Below are 13,694 nucleotides of genomic sequence, written 5' to 3' on the forward strand. Positions count from 1 at the left end.
TAGAGCGCGTGACACGTTCAACGCACGTGGTTTTATGCTTCGTACTGAAAAGTTTCGCACTTTACACTTTTGTCCATCTCTTTTCTGCCCTTGATAAATCTAAGTATTGGATTAAATGCACGAATGCGATTTTGCATGTTCTCAGGCTGCTACTCCCGCACGTTGCGGTAATGCTTCCATTCTCATCGACATTAAACCCCTGCAGATATAAAGAAATAGGTAAGGGGGCTGTATCGCACTGACTACCGAGAATTAAAAAAAAAAAAAAAAAAGAAAAAAGAAAAAAAAAGGTTATGTTTGAGCATAACGGATTATCATATATTGACCAACCAAAATGTTTGTAATAAATTGGTTCCGGGTAAGCCACAACCGTTTAGGATAACTGGCTCGAGTCCGGCTAGGCAAAAAATATATTAGGAAATCCAGGTACGGCAGGTTTTGATGGATTGATAAGAGACTATATGGAACATATGATTTGTTGTTATTCTCGCCCTTGCGGTATCATTACAGTTAACCAAGCCGAAGGTAAAGGCTTTTTACAAAGCATTAAACTCTTGCCAAGAATTGAAGGAGAGAAAATCATAGAAAGGGATCAGCAAACATTATAGCTTGGAGTAAAAGCGAAGCTAATATATCATGGAGGTTAACTATAATTTTTCATAAGATATGGGATATTTTCAACACTATAATTATTGAAATCCGAGAATCTAATACTGAGGCTGATTGTCTTGCAAAAAGGAGTACACCAATCTCCATTACTTCCTTCTAGCGACTTTGTGTGTATTTTGTAACTTATTTTTCTTTTTATGAGAGTTATTTGACAATGTTAAAAAAAAACTGTTCAATTCAGATTCCTAATCAGGAGAAATGGGAAGAATACATGCCATTATTTGGATGCTTTTGCATCTCACCTCTTCCATTCTCTCTAAGCTTCTCTACAGCTCTCTCTCGATCAAGTTAGAGAGAGAAAGAGTGAGAGAGAGACTCCTGGTGGCTCGAATCTATGTGATAGAGGCAGGGAGATTAACGAAAATTGAAGGTAGATGGTGGGTTTGATGAGAGAGGAGGATGTAGAGAGAGAGAGGATGGTGTGGTTGAGAGAGATTGCTGAAATGGGAAATGGTGGGTGTTGGTTGGTGTGGGACATTAACTCTCTTTAATTTTTCGAGAAAATTAAGTAAATATTTGTTTTAGTTTATGTTAATCAAAATATTAAATACTTTATGTTATTATTGATATATCTTTTTTTTGGACTTTATGATTATTTTTTTTAAAAAAAACGGAATTACATATTGTTGATTTTTCAAAAAACAAAATTTGTTCTCTCTCTTTTAGGGCATCCGTTTATACTCTCCTTACCTCTCTCTTTCTTCCATCGACAAACCACTTTAGCCGATTTAGCAAAGCATTACCCACATGGAAATAAGTTGCGATCTCGGACACTTTGTCTGAGAGGAAAAAAAAACCTCCAAGACGAATGGAAAAAATCCATTGCCCTTGAGAAATAGGATCTTAGAAAGAACGGCCATGGGTATGTAATTTTAGAGAGAGAGAATGGGTCATAAGCACGAATGATTTGTAATTGTGTATCTGATTTAGAGAGAGAAAGAGGACCCATTTATCGAAGGGTGTGGTTTGTATAGAACTTAAGCTCTAAGCATTGTCGAGTAATGTAGTTTAAATATTGAAAATATTTGTGATAGCCTTAAAATATACTTTCATCTTTATTTATAAAGTTTAAAGCTTCAAAAATAGTGTAGATCGACAGATCTATGAAAACTTAAAAATCTTGAAAATTGACGGTCCAAAAATGCATTACAAAATACACAATTTTAAAAACTTGAAATCCATTTTTTTTTCTCATGTCCATGCATCTTGATGTCGAGATGATGAATTTGAAGATATTTGGGCATAAAAACAACATCTTCTCGGGAACTTTTTGAGGCAGGCTTAAACTTTGATTGCTTGGAGCCTCGGCTTTATATAAACTTTTCCCTCTATATAATCTATCTTATGGTGAGGTGTATGCCTGATTGTGTTCGGTGCGAATGCCCACCGGTTCCTACACCTTCAACCCTCCTCTTTGGGTGTCTTAGAGAGAGAAGAAAACCCAATAACCAAACCAAACTAGAGAGAGAGAGAGGCATTCCCTTTTTCTGAATCAGATAAAAAAAGCCATTCTCTCTCAGATCCACCCAACTACTTTATACTCGCCAACGACAACAATAACAGCCTTTGAATTTTTGAGATTTGATGATTTGATCCCTCCTCTCTCTCTCTCTCTCTCTCTAAATGTGAGCCACCAGACATAACCCACGCGATCCTCTCTCCTTCTCACAAATTTTGGTTTATTGAAAAATAAAAAATTTAAAATTTTTATTTTTCAAAAACAAAAAATTGGCTTGATTTTATTTTAAAAGCCGAAAATAGATAGTTTCATATTTTTTTTTAAAAAAAGTTGTTATGAAGTACAAAAAATTGACATATCAATAATAACGGAACGTATTCAATATTTTTTATAATAATAAAAACTAAAACGGATATTTACATAATAATTTTCCCTAATTCTTTTTAAAAAGTGTACCTTAATTTGCGCTCTCAATTCAAATGGATAGTCTAGATCATGTAGCCCGCAATTATTGGGGTGAGTCAAGGGCTGCTCCAAAACATTTTTATGTTTAGAAACTAGGCTCACGAGCCCAAAACGAGTGTTTGCCAGGTTCTGATTGAGGGAGTCTCGGTCAACAGTAGATAAAGAGCAACCTCGTCATGGTGGCTTTGATGTCTTATTGTACTTCCATTTGCTGTCAAACTACCAAAAGCCTAGAGAGGGAACCACTGCTTAATTCATACAAACCCCAAAAACTACAAACATATTTTAGGGTAAAGAATAAAACTAATACCCTATACAATGTTATGAACAAATACCCTATACAATGTTATGAAAGACAGTAAAAAGACAACATCTTCCTTAACATCCCACCTCAAACCGAGCATGTGTCTTGTGCATCGAGAGCTTGTCTGTGGACTCATGGTGTTTGGGTCTAGTTAGTGCTTTAGTGAACATGTCTGCCAGCTGATGGGATGAAGGAACAAAGGTTAAGGAAATAGCCCCTGATACAACATTTTCTCTAATGAAGTGATAATCAACTTTTATGTGTTTAGTGCAGCCATGGAAGATAGGATTGGTGGTTAGGGGCATGACACTTTGATTATCACAAGCTAGAATGGTTGGTTTAATTGTGGAAACACCAATTTTTTTAAGGAGCATACGTAGCCAAGTAATTTCTGCTGCGACAATACTCATTGCTCTATATTCTGATTCGGTACTGGATTTAGATACTGAGGCTTGCTTTTTGCTACTCTAAAAAATTAAACTATTTCTTAAGAAGATACATAATCTTGTAATGGACCTACGACCATTAGGGCACCTAGCCCAATCAGCATTAGAGTATGCTTTGAGGTGAGGTGAATTGGATGAAAAATGAAATAAGCATCATGTATAAAATGCTCTAAATACCTCAAGATCCTTTTTGTGGCTTCCCAATGAGGTTGTCGAGGAGCCTGCATGAACTGACATACTGTATTCACTGCAAAAGCAATGTCAGGACGTGTAAATGTGAGATATTGAAGACCACCAACTACACTTCTGTACAATGAAGGAATAGGTAACAATTTCCCTTCTTCACTCCTTAACTTCCTATTTACTTCATTCGGAGTAGAAATAAGCTTGCATCCCAGCATCCTTGTTTTAGAGAGTAACTCAAGAATATACTTGTGTTGGGTGAGAACAATGCCTTTTGCATTCCGATGAATTTCAATTCCCAAGAAATATTTTAATTCTCCAATGTCCTTCATCTCAAAGTTCAGGTTCAATTCTTTCTTAATAAGTTCAATGCCTTTAATATCATTGCTAATAACAATGATGTCATCCACATAAATCAGAAGGATAACAATACCTGATGATGATCTTTTAAGAAATAAGTAGTCAGCCTTGCTTCTTTGAAAACCAATATTATGGAGTAGAGAACTGAATTTCTCAAACCATGCCTGAGGAGCTTGCTTGAGTATATAGATCGCCTTTTTTAATTTGTACACATGATGTGGTCGTAAGGGATCTTCAAATCCTTTGGGTTGTTGTTTGTACACCTCTTCTTTCAAACCACCATGAAAGAATGCATTTTTCACATCAAGTTGATGGAATAGATGATAGAGCTATGATCGATCGCATAGTGGGTACCTTCAAACTGGACTGAAAGTTTCATCATAATCAATGCCATATTCTTGAGTAAATCCCTTAGCCACTAGTCTGGATTTCAACTTTTCAACTGATCCATCTGATTTGACATTAACTTTGTCCACCCATTTTGAGCCCACTATATTTTTGCTTGGAGGTAGTGGCACTAATTCCCAAGTGTGATTTCTTTTAAGTGTATGAATCTCTTTTTTCATTGAGGCCAACCACCTTGTGTCAGAAACGGTTTCTTCATATGTGGTTGGTTCCCGAATTTGAGAAATTTATGTTGCAAATGCTTGATGATCGAAAGACAATTTCTCTCTTAAGGTATAACTTTCAACGTGATATTTGATGCTTAAGGTCTTAGAGGTGGTGTCAGGAAAGGAAACAGTGGCAGAGTAAATCTGATAGTCTGACAAATGTCTAGGACGTTATGTGGAACGAGAGGAAGGACGTGGTGGTATAGGTGAAACTGCTAAAGGGTTTTCAGATCAATCATGTTGCACTATGGTAGATGCATCTTAGTTTGATGTAGGAGAGGAAAAAGAAGGTGGTGAAATAACTGCAAGGGAATTAGGTTGTTGATCTGACTTGTCTGAGTAGGGCGATGACTGATAAAGATGGTGCTGCTAAGATGGTTCATCTGTAACTTCAGAGGAGATAGGAGCTTATGAGTGTACTTTTTCTTGTAATTGACAAGGCATTGAAATGCTATTATCTATATTAGTTTGGGAACACTGGTTCTTAAAGGAAGACCTAGTTTCATCAAATGTTACATGTCTTGTAATGAAAAAGCGTCTTGACACTTTGTCATAACATCGGTAACCTTTATGTTCAGAGCTGTATCCAATAAACCCACACTCATAAGCCTCAGGAGAAAATTTATGTCTTTAAGAGGAATAAATGTGTGGGAAGCAAATGCAACCAAATACTCGGAGAAAAGAGTAATCTGGTTTACTACCAAAGAGCTTTTGGAAGGGAGATATGAAGTCCAAGGTAGAGCTTGGCAGTTGGTTAATGAGGTATACAACAGTGAAAAGGCTTCTGGCCAAAGAAATTGAGGTAGACCACTTGCGTACATCATAGAAAGACTATTATGATTGTGTTCCACAACACCATTTTGTACTGGAGTATATGGACATGAATATTGATGATGAATTCCCTGCTGACTCAAATATTATTACATGAGAGGTAAATTCACCTCCACCATTAGATCTAAAAGCCTTGAGTTGTGAGCAAATTGAAGCTAAATATAACTGTGAAATTTAACAAAACAATTAAGCACATCATATTTTTGCTTCAAAAAATATATCAAAGTAAATCGAGTGCAATCATCCACAAAAATAACATAAAATTTAAAGCCAGATAAGGAAGTAACCGGGGCTGGACCCCAACCATCACTGTGAATTAAGTCAAGAGGAGCATTAGGCTTTATACTAGAAGAGTCAAGTGTAGACTCATAATGTTTTCCTAAGTGACAAGAAGAGCACAATGAACCAGAAGATAAATCATCAACAAAATTAGGTAGAGCTAACTCTCTTCCAAGACTATAGACAGTAGTGAAACTAGGATGATCTAGGCACTCATGCCACAAAGTAGCTCCTCCCCTAGCTTTGGAGATAATTGTAGCACGACCGTAGAGTTGATCATTTTGAAGTACATACAAACCATCTCTCAGCACCCCCTCAGCAATCACCTTCCCATTTTGTAGATCCTTTACAACACAACTATGAGGGGTAAACTCAAAACAACATTTAAAAACTTCAGCAAATTGAGATATATATATATATATATATATGAGATGTTTATTTAGTTTGGGAACAAGTAAATCATTATGAATATTTAAGGAACAAAAGGTAGTGGAAATATTCATAGTTCCAATATGGCTTATAGGTAAGGCAATACCATCTCCAGTGAATACCATACATGAACCATAGTAAGGAATTATACCTCTAAGTGGAGAGTTGTCGTCTGTCATATGAGCAGTTGCATCGGAATCCATAACCCAGGAATGATCAATTGGGGTAGTGGTTGACAGATTGCTGAAATCATGTACTAGCGCATTGTGGGACTGTGAAGCATTTTTTATATCTCAGCAATTTTTAGCAATATGTCCATGTCGTCCACAATACTGGCATGTTACGTGGGGTACCATGCCCATTCTTGGTTGAGGAGGTTGATGGAAAGGTGGGTTGGCTCCAAGAATGCCTTGCTGATTTGGGTTGCGACCTCTACCTCCTCTGCCTCATTTAGTTCCATAATGATCATGTCCTCGAACATATCCACCTCTTTGCCCTGATGATGTGTTCACTAAGGCTTGATGATTACTTTCAATAACCGGTGAAGATACAAACCGAGCTTCATATGTGAGAAGAGAAGATCGAAGCTCTGAGAAAGATGGAAATTGTGGTTTGGTCATCAAGGAGGTCTCAAAAGGTTTAAAATCTGGACCAAGACCTTTGAGGGTATAGATGACTATATCTTGATCACTTACTGGATTACCAATTGTTGTAAGGTGGTCACATATAGTTTTGAACTTGTTGAGGTATTCAGTCACTGATTGAGAGCCCTTTTATAAATTGATCAATTCTGTTTTAAGTTGGAGAGCATTGACATATGTTTCACTTTGATATGTGTTGTAAAGCATCTCCCACACTTCGTGAGCGGTCTTTAGGTGTCACTTCTATGAGCAAGTCATCGGAGAGAGTAGAAAGTAACCAATTCAATAGTATTTTATCCTTCATTCGTCATTCCAAAAATTTGGGGTCCTTTGACTGTTCGGGTTTGGTACCTTGATTTTCTTTGGGTGCCTCAGAAACAAGGTCATTTTGTGGCCGACTAGATCCATCAAGATGACTTTCAAGATTCAGGCATTCAATACAATTTAAAACTTGGGCCTTCCATTTAAGATAGTTGTCTCTACTGAATTTAATAGATATAAAAGATGAGAAGCTTAGGGATGCCATATATAAAAATGAACTATTTCACTTGATATTTTGAAAATAAAGCACTCACCAAAAAAAGAACTATTTCAATACTGTTGTTATTGCTGCGTTTAGACAACATGACATAGAAATTGAGTTTCAAGTGAACACTATACAAAGAGGTTTTATATGGTGGGGACCTAACACGAGCTTTTATATGGTGCGGACAATACTCACATATCATGAGGTTTTATATGGCGGGGACAACACCCATGCCACCTAAGGCAGCAGCAGCGATGTTAAGAGAAAGTGAAGTTAGGCCTGGACATCTTCGTGCCCAATGCTGGAGACATCGACAGCTGGGGCATTAGCAGCAGCAGCAACAGGGCAAGGCGTAGTTTCTGTGTCACTGTTTTTGGTTTCCTGAGCTTTGGAGACCTTAGAGAAAGAGGGCCTGAAATTATCCCTTATGAGAGAGAGAACCCACTTGAGATTTCCCGTGACTTTAGAGAGGTAGAGAGCCCACTAATATTTTAGAGAGGGAAAGCACAAAAACCCACTGAGATTTTAAAGAGCCCATTGCAGGTAGAGAGACCAGTGAGATTTTAGAGAGAGAAAGCACAAATAACACACTTGAGATTTCAGAACCCCACTGATATTTTATAGAGGGAAAGCACAAAGAACCCACCTGAGATTTCCAGTTGCAACCTCCTAGAGGGAGAGATAGAGAGGAGATTTTGATTTTGGGATGTGTGTGGTGAGAGTTACAACTCTGTTGAGGGAAGTAGAGGACCGTGAAGCTCTGATACCATGTCAAACTACGAGAGAGAAAAAGAACCCCTGCTTCATTCATACAAATCCTAAAAACTACAAACATACTTTAAGGTAAAGAATAAAACTAATACCTTAAATACTATATTATGAACAAATACCCTATACAATGTTATGGAAGATAGTAAAAAAAAAATCTCTTCCTTAGCATTCGCAACATTCAGCACAGTTATTCCACTTAATACTTCTACGACTTGGAATAACCTGGAATAACAGTGTTGAACATTGCGACTCCCAATAATGATCATCTCATTCATACAATCTCTAACCTACATCAAATTGTTCATCGAAGATGTTAACATTTTCCTTATGAAGTCCTTGCCCTTATATAAATTACAAATCTTCTAATGCTATGCCATTGTTGCAGTAATTATTGTAAAAGTCCTGAACCATCCTTTACCACCACAAAATTCGCCTTCACCTTCGACACTTGTAAGAGCTTCTTATCACCAGCAGCAATCCATGAAGGGATACCATGGCTTTATGCTGAGATCACTTTTAGAATTTTACCGCTACTTATCCTCTATAGCCAAATCGCCCACCTTTTCTCAACCACTAGAGCATTTTTTTGAAACAGTATAGGAGTTAGTTTTTTTTTTGAAGGGTCAATAGGTTAGTGTATGTGAAAATGGAATTGACATTGTGGTGACTAGGATGTGGGGGTGCTATCACCGCAACCCCAGCTCCTTTTCCGTATAGCTGAGGGTTGATTGGGTGCACACTGATGTAGCCACGGATGAAGAGTCAACGTTTGCTTAGCTCGGTCCCAACGGCCCTAATAGATTAGTTTCTCAACATGGAAAGAGTATTGATGCTGAGAGTGGACTCGGGATAAAGAACTGGACAGTTTCTGGTTTAAAGGGTCTCAATGCATGATGAGGTATCACTAATGATGCATATCGAGAAAAACAAACAAAAAAATTATTAAAAAAAGGAGAAATTATCTTTGCCATTTCTTGAGAATTGGGAATAACATTTACTAAAGAAGGGCCATGGACTACGAGAGAAATTATCTTGGGTGTGGTTTGTATAGAGCTGAGGCTCTAAACAACCAAAGTAACGTCCAAATTCAAGTAGTGTCGAGAAATGTTGCTTTAGTACTACAAATCTTTGTGATAGACTTAAAATATATTTCCATATTTAATTGTAAAAATTGAATATCAAAAAATAGTGTAGATGGAGTAGATTTATGTAAACTTAAAAATCTTGAAAATTGACGATTCAAAAATGCGTTACAAGATGCCCTATTTTCAAAATTTGAAATCTATTTTTTTTCTCATGTCCAAGTATCTTGATATCAAGATGATCAATTTGAAGATATTTAAGCATCAAAACAATCTCTTCTAGTGAAATTTTTGAGGTAGGCCCTAATTTGATTGTTTAGAGCCTTGGCTCTATATAACCTTTTTCGGATTATCTTTGGCATTTCTTGATAATGGAGAATCAGATTTATTCAAGAAAGGTCATGGATTCCGCGCACAGGTTTCCCTACGATATCCGTTTGAAAGGAAGAAAAGAATGTCCGTGGTATATGAAAATCTTAACTGCTTTACTTCCCACAGTAATTCAAAGTGTAAGGGAAACCTTGTTCTCTAATAGCTCCATTTGTATTAAAGTATTTGTAATAATTAACCAAAACATTGTCACATGTTGGTGCCCTACTATTATGTTTATTCTGTACACCAACTCCTTATAATTTCATTTGTATTGCCAAGTATGCAATAAAGTTGTTGCACTTCACTTATGTGGAAATGGGAAATTGTCCGTCAATCATATAAAAAAATCATGGGAGATTTATTAAAATACTTATGAGAGATGTGTCATGTAACCTTTTCACTTCTGCAACCATTCCAACTCATGATTATGTATATGTCTTTTGAAATTAAATTAGACTGTTGATCACGATGCAGATCGAGATGATCTTAGAATGAGAATAGACAAGGTCCAAACCACAAATTAATTATTTTTAAAGTGATAGAGTGTGAGGATAATCAAATTTTGATATGAAGTCAGATCTACTTAGAAATGAGCAGATCTACTCTCAGATAAGTGACAGAGCCAGCATTGATCCGAAATACGAAACACTACATAAAATACAATAAAACTAATTTAATTCTAATAAAATAAACAAAAATGAAAAGAAATGCATGAAAGAGTAAAAATATACCAGATCGGGCCAATTGGCCCGGGACTTCTGAGGCTTCGAGGCTTCACCCGCATCAAGAACGGCTGAGTTTATGCCATGCGTCTTCTTTGTTTCTCTTCAGGTTTCGACCAAGCCTTGGCTTGGTTGGATAGAATTATTAATCTAAAGGCTTCAAGTGGCCTAAAGTTAATGTTTTCCTAGATCTAGGTTTTTCTCAGGTCTCACAATCTCAAAGTTTTCTCTGGGCACACAAGTTAATAAGGTGTAATCCTAAAAATGATATCGAAATGATCTTTTAAAGGTTGAAAATCGGCTGGAATGGGTAACTGCCAATTTCAAATGGATGTTTCAGCCCGAACTATTGTTTTGGGGTCAAAATATATGGGTGGACAAAAAGGGTCCAGATTCGATGAATCTACCCAAAAATAATCTGGGAGTGGTTGGCGTGTGGAAACTGTCATTTTGGGGTAGTCGGGGTTGGGCGGCACCAGTGGTGTCGCGCATACCAAATTTGCTCAAAATTGGTAGATTCTAATCATGAGGCGATTTACGGGCTCTTGTGATGCTGCTTGCCAAAATTTGGGTAAAAACGAAGTGTTTTGCTATTTTTATTGATTTTTTATTAAAACAGGGTGTTCTACAAGATTCTGGATCACAGGGCAGACTGTATTGACTATGGTGATCTATGGTCCGGGGGTTTACTGAGATAGTGTGGTCCTAAGGCTGTCTAGGGTTTAAAAAAGCAATTGAATTTGTCAGTTTTTAAAATGGGGTGCCTACAACTGTATGGGTAAAGTATTAAATAATTCATTTCATAGATTTTCCAAAAATCATTAACTTATCAAATAAAGTCGTGAGCTTAATGAGATCATCTAACTCAAGTTTGTTAAACACACAAGAGGCTAAAGGGAAAACTTGTATATCCATTCACTAATATTACCATGTATATATATAATCAGGGGTAACTTGCACAACAAGATACATGGCAATAGGTATTGTACATATTAAATATTACACTAGATAGAGTACAATCAGTAATATGCATATTAAATATTGTACTTTCTATATGTGATATGATACACAAAGTTTACAAGATCTTCAACGATCTCTACACTCCCCTCAAACTGAGGTTGGTTGAACAACACTAGTTTGTCAATGAGATAGTCATGACGAGCCCGATTTATTGCCTTAGTAAAAATATCTACAAGCTTTGTGAGGCATTGTGTGGAAGTGCAACTTGTCTAGTAAGGAGTTTTTCACGAATGAAATGACAATCAACTTCTATAGTTTTTATGCGCTCATGGAACAATGTATTGGAGACAACACGTATGACGCTTGTATTATAAACATATAATGGTGTAAGAGATTGATGAAGAATAATTAGTTCATATAAGAAACCTCTCAACCAAGTTATTCCACTGCAAGTTGAGAACTTGGCTCGATATTCGACTTTTGTATAAGATTTTGACACAATTTGTTGTTTCTTACATTTTCATCATATCAAAGAGTCTCCAAAAAATACACGCCATCTAGTGGTCGAGCGTCGAGTATCTGCACATCCTGCCCAGTTCGCATCAACATAGGCTCGTAATTGGGGAAATAGTTAGAGGAAAAGAATAGCCCTCTATGGCATGTACCCCGCAACTACCAAACGAAATGATGGATAGCGAAGAAGTGGATATGATGCTGAACTACAACAAATTGGCCAAGTACCTACACTGCATGTGATATATCGGGATGAGTCATAGTAAGATAAAGTAAACTGTCAACTAGTTCTCTGTAAAGAGTGGAATCTGGGAGTTTGTCCCCCTCGTCCTTTCTATATTTTACAATTACTTCCAATGGTGTTTCCACCGATTTATTATCAATTAAGTTGTTCAGTTTGATCAAATCTTAAGTATACTTCTTTTCGTTAACCATACAGGGTAATGATCTCTAGGCGAAGAAAGTAAGTCAACAGACCCAAATATTTGATTTTGAATAAGTGATTGAGAAGCTCTTTCAAGTGTTGTATGTTGTCATAGTTGTCTTATGTGATAAAAAATATCAACATATAGGAGAAGAATTGTTATTGCTAAGGAACAATGGTGGGGTAAATAGTGAATAGTCATGAGCACTTTATATGAACCCAAATCAAGAATGATATATCAAAACCATTCAAACCATGCTTTTGGAGATGTTTCAAATCATTGTAAGGATTTCTTCAAGTGATCAACCATAGTCATGTCATGCGAATACCCTGGAGGAGGTCGTATCTATACTATCCCTTTCAAATATCCATGAAGAAATAAAAAAATGCATTCTTTACATCCATCTGAGAGATAGCCTACTAGCGAATAGTTGAAAGGGCAATTACTGTATATACAATGGTCATTTTAGCAACTGGAGAAAATGTTTCTTCATAGCTTATATCATACTTCTACTTGTAACCTTGAGCAACTAACCATGTTTTGTATCGCTCAATCCTTCTATCAGATTTATACTTCACAGGAAAAACCATGTGTCAGGAGGGCAAGATACAAGATCCCAGTTGTCAGTTGCTAGCAAGGCACTTATATCTGAATACATAACCTCCTTCCAACATGGTATAATAGAGGCTTGCTGGTAGGTGGATGAAATATCAACTGAATCTAAAGGGTAAACAATGATATAGAAAGTAAACAAAGATCTAAGTGGATGGAATGAATGTCAATATTATTAAGAGAAGTAAATAAAGATCTAAGGTGTAGTGAAAAGTCAAAATCCTCAGGAGAAAACTATATCAGTTAGGTGGACGAGTTACATGTGAAAAATGTCATAACTCGGTAGAGGTATCAAAAGAAATAGGATTAGTAGAAAAGGAAGAAAAATGAGAATCACTTATAGGTAGGGCAAAATTCTGACCTTGCTCTAGTTAGTAAGTTGAAGGAAGTGTGGATTGGTTTTGTTTTCCCTGTTGTTGATGCACCAAAATCTGTGGTGATCTATCATTGGAATTGTCATCTGAGTAATCTGGTAAGAAAGGAGCAAAGAACCTTATTGATTTAACAATTGAAGAATAATAAAATAGACTTTTTTGAAAAACAACATTGAGAGTATCATGTACACGACAAACTATTGGATCATAATATAGCAATCCCTTTTGGTTAGGATAGTAACCTTAAAAAATACAAGTCGTTGCTTGAATAAAAAATGTGCAAGAAGATGAACAAAACAATCACATAAAAAAACATGCAAGAGAGAATAATCAGGATGAATATGGAATAATGAATATACGGAAATTCTTTATGAAAAAATAAGGATGGGATGAGATAAACAACTGTTAATGCAGTTTCAGCCCAAACACTATGAGGAATATGAGAGTCATTGTATATACCAGATCTTGATTAAAGAAATCATAGAAAACCAAAGTTCCCCGGGACAACCATCTTGAACCTAAACCGACCATAGTAAACCGCAAAACCATAGCCCAAGCACCCAAACCACCAGACAGGGTTTGGAACATTGAAAAACACCTTGGAAGGCTAAACCAAGTAGTTTGGAACCAAGGGCTACTAGTTTAGATGCAACCAATAAG

At 36.5% G+C, this 13,694-nt stretch overlaps 1 long non-coding RNA gene across 1 annotated transcript; it reads right to left on the reverse strand.

Moving 5' to 3' along the window:
- Window positions 1-13,123, reverse strand: LOC148780781 (uncharacterized). Its single transcript, XR_016061111.1, has 2 exons — window positions 13,022-13,123; window positions 1-199 (listed from the first exon to the last, which is right to left on the reverse strand). It is a non-coding gene; the product is annotated as an uncharacterized LOC148780781 (long non-coding RNA).
- Window positions 13,124-13,694: the final 571 nt, after the last annotated feature.

Source organism: Amborella trichopoda, chromosome 8, assembly GCF_054954075.1.
Source record: "Amborella trichopoda isolate Santa Cruz 75 chromosome 8, AtrichopodaSantaCruz75HAP2 v2.0, whole genome shotgun sequence".
Classification (NCBI taxonomy): domain Eukaryota; kingdom Viridiplantae; phylum Streptophyta; class Magnoliopsida; order Amborellales; family Amborellaceae; genus Amborella; species Amborella trichopoda.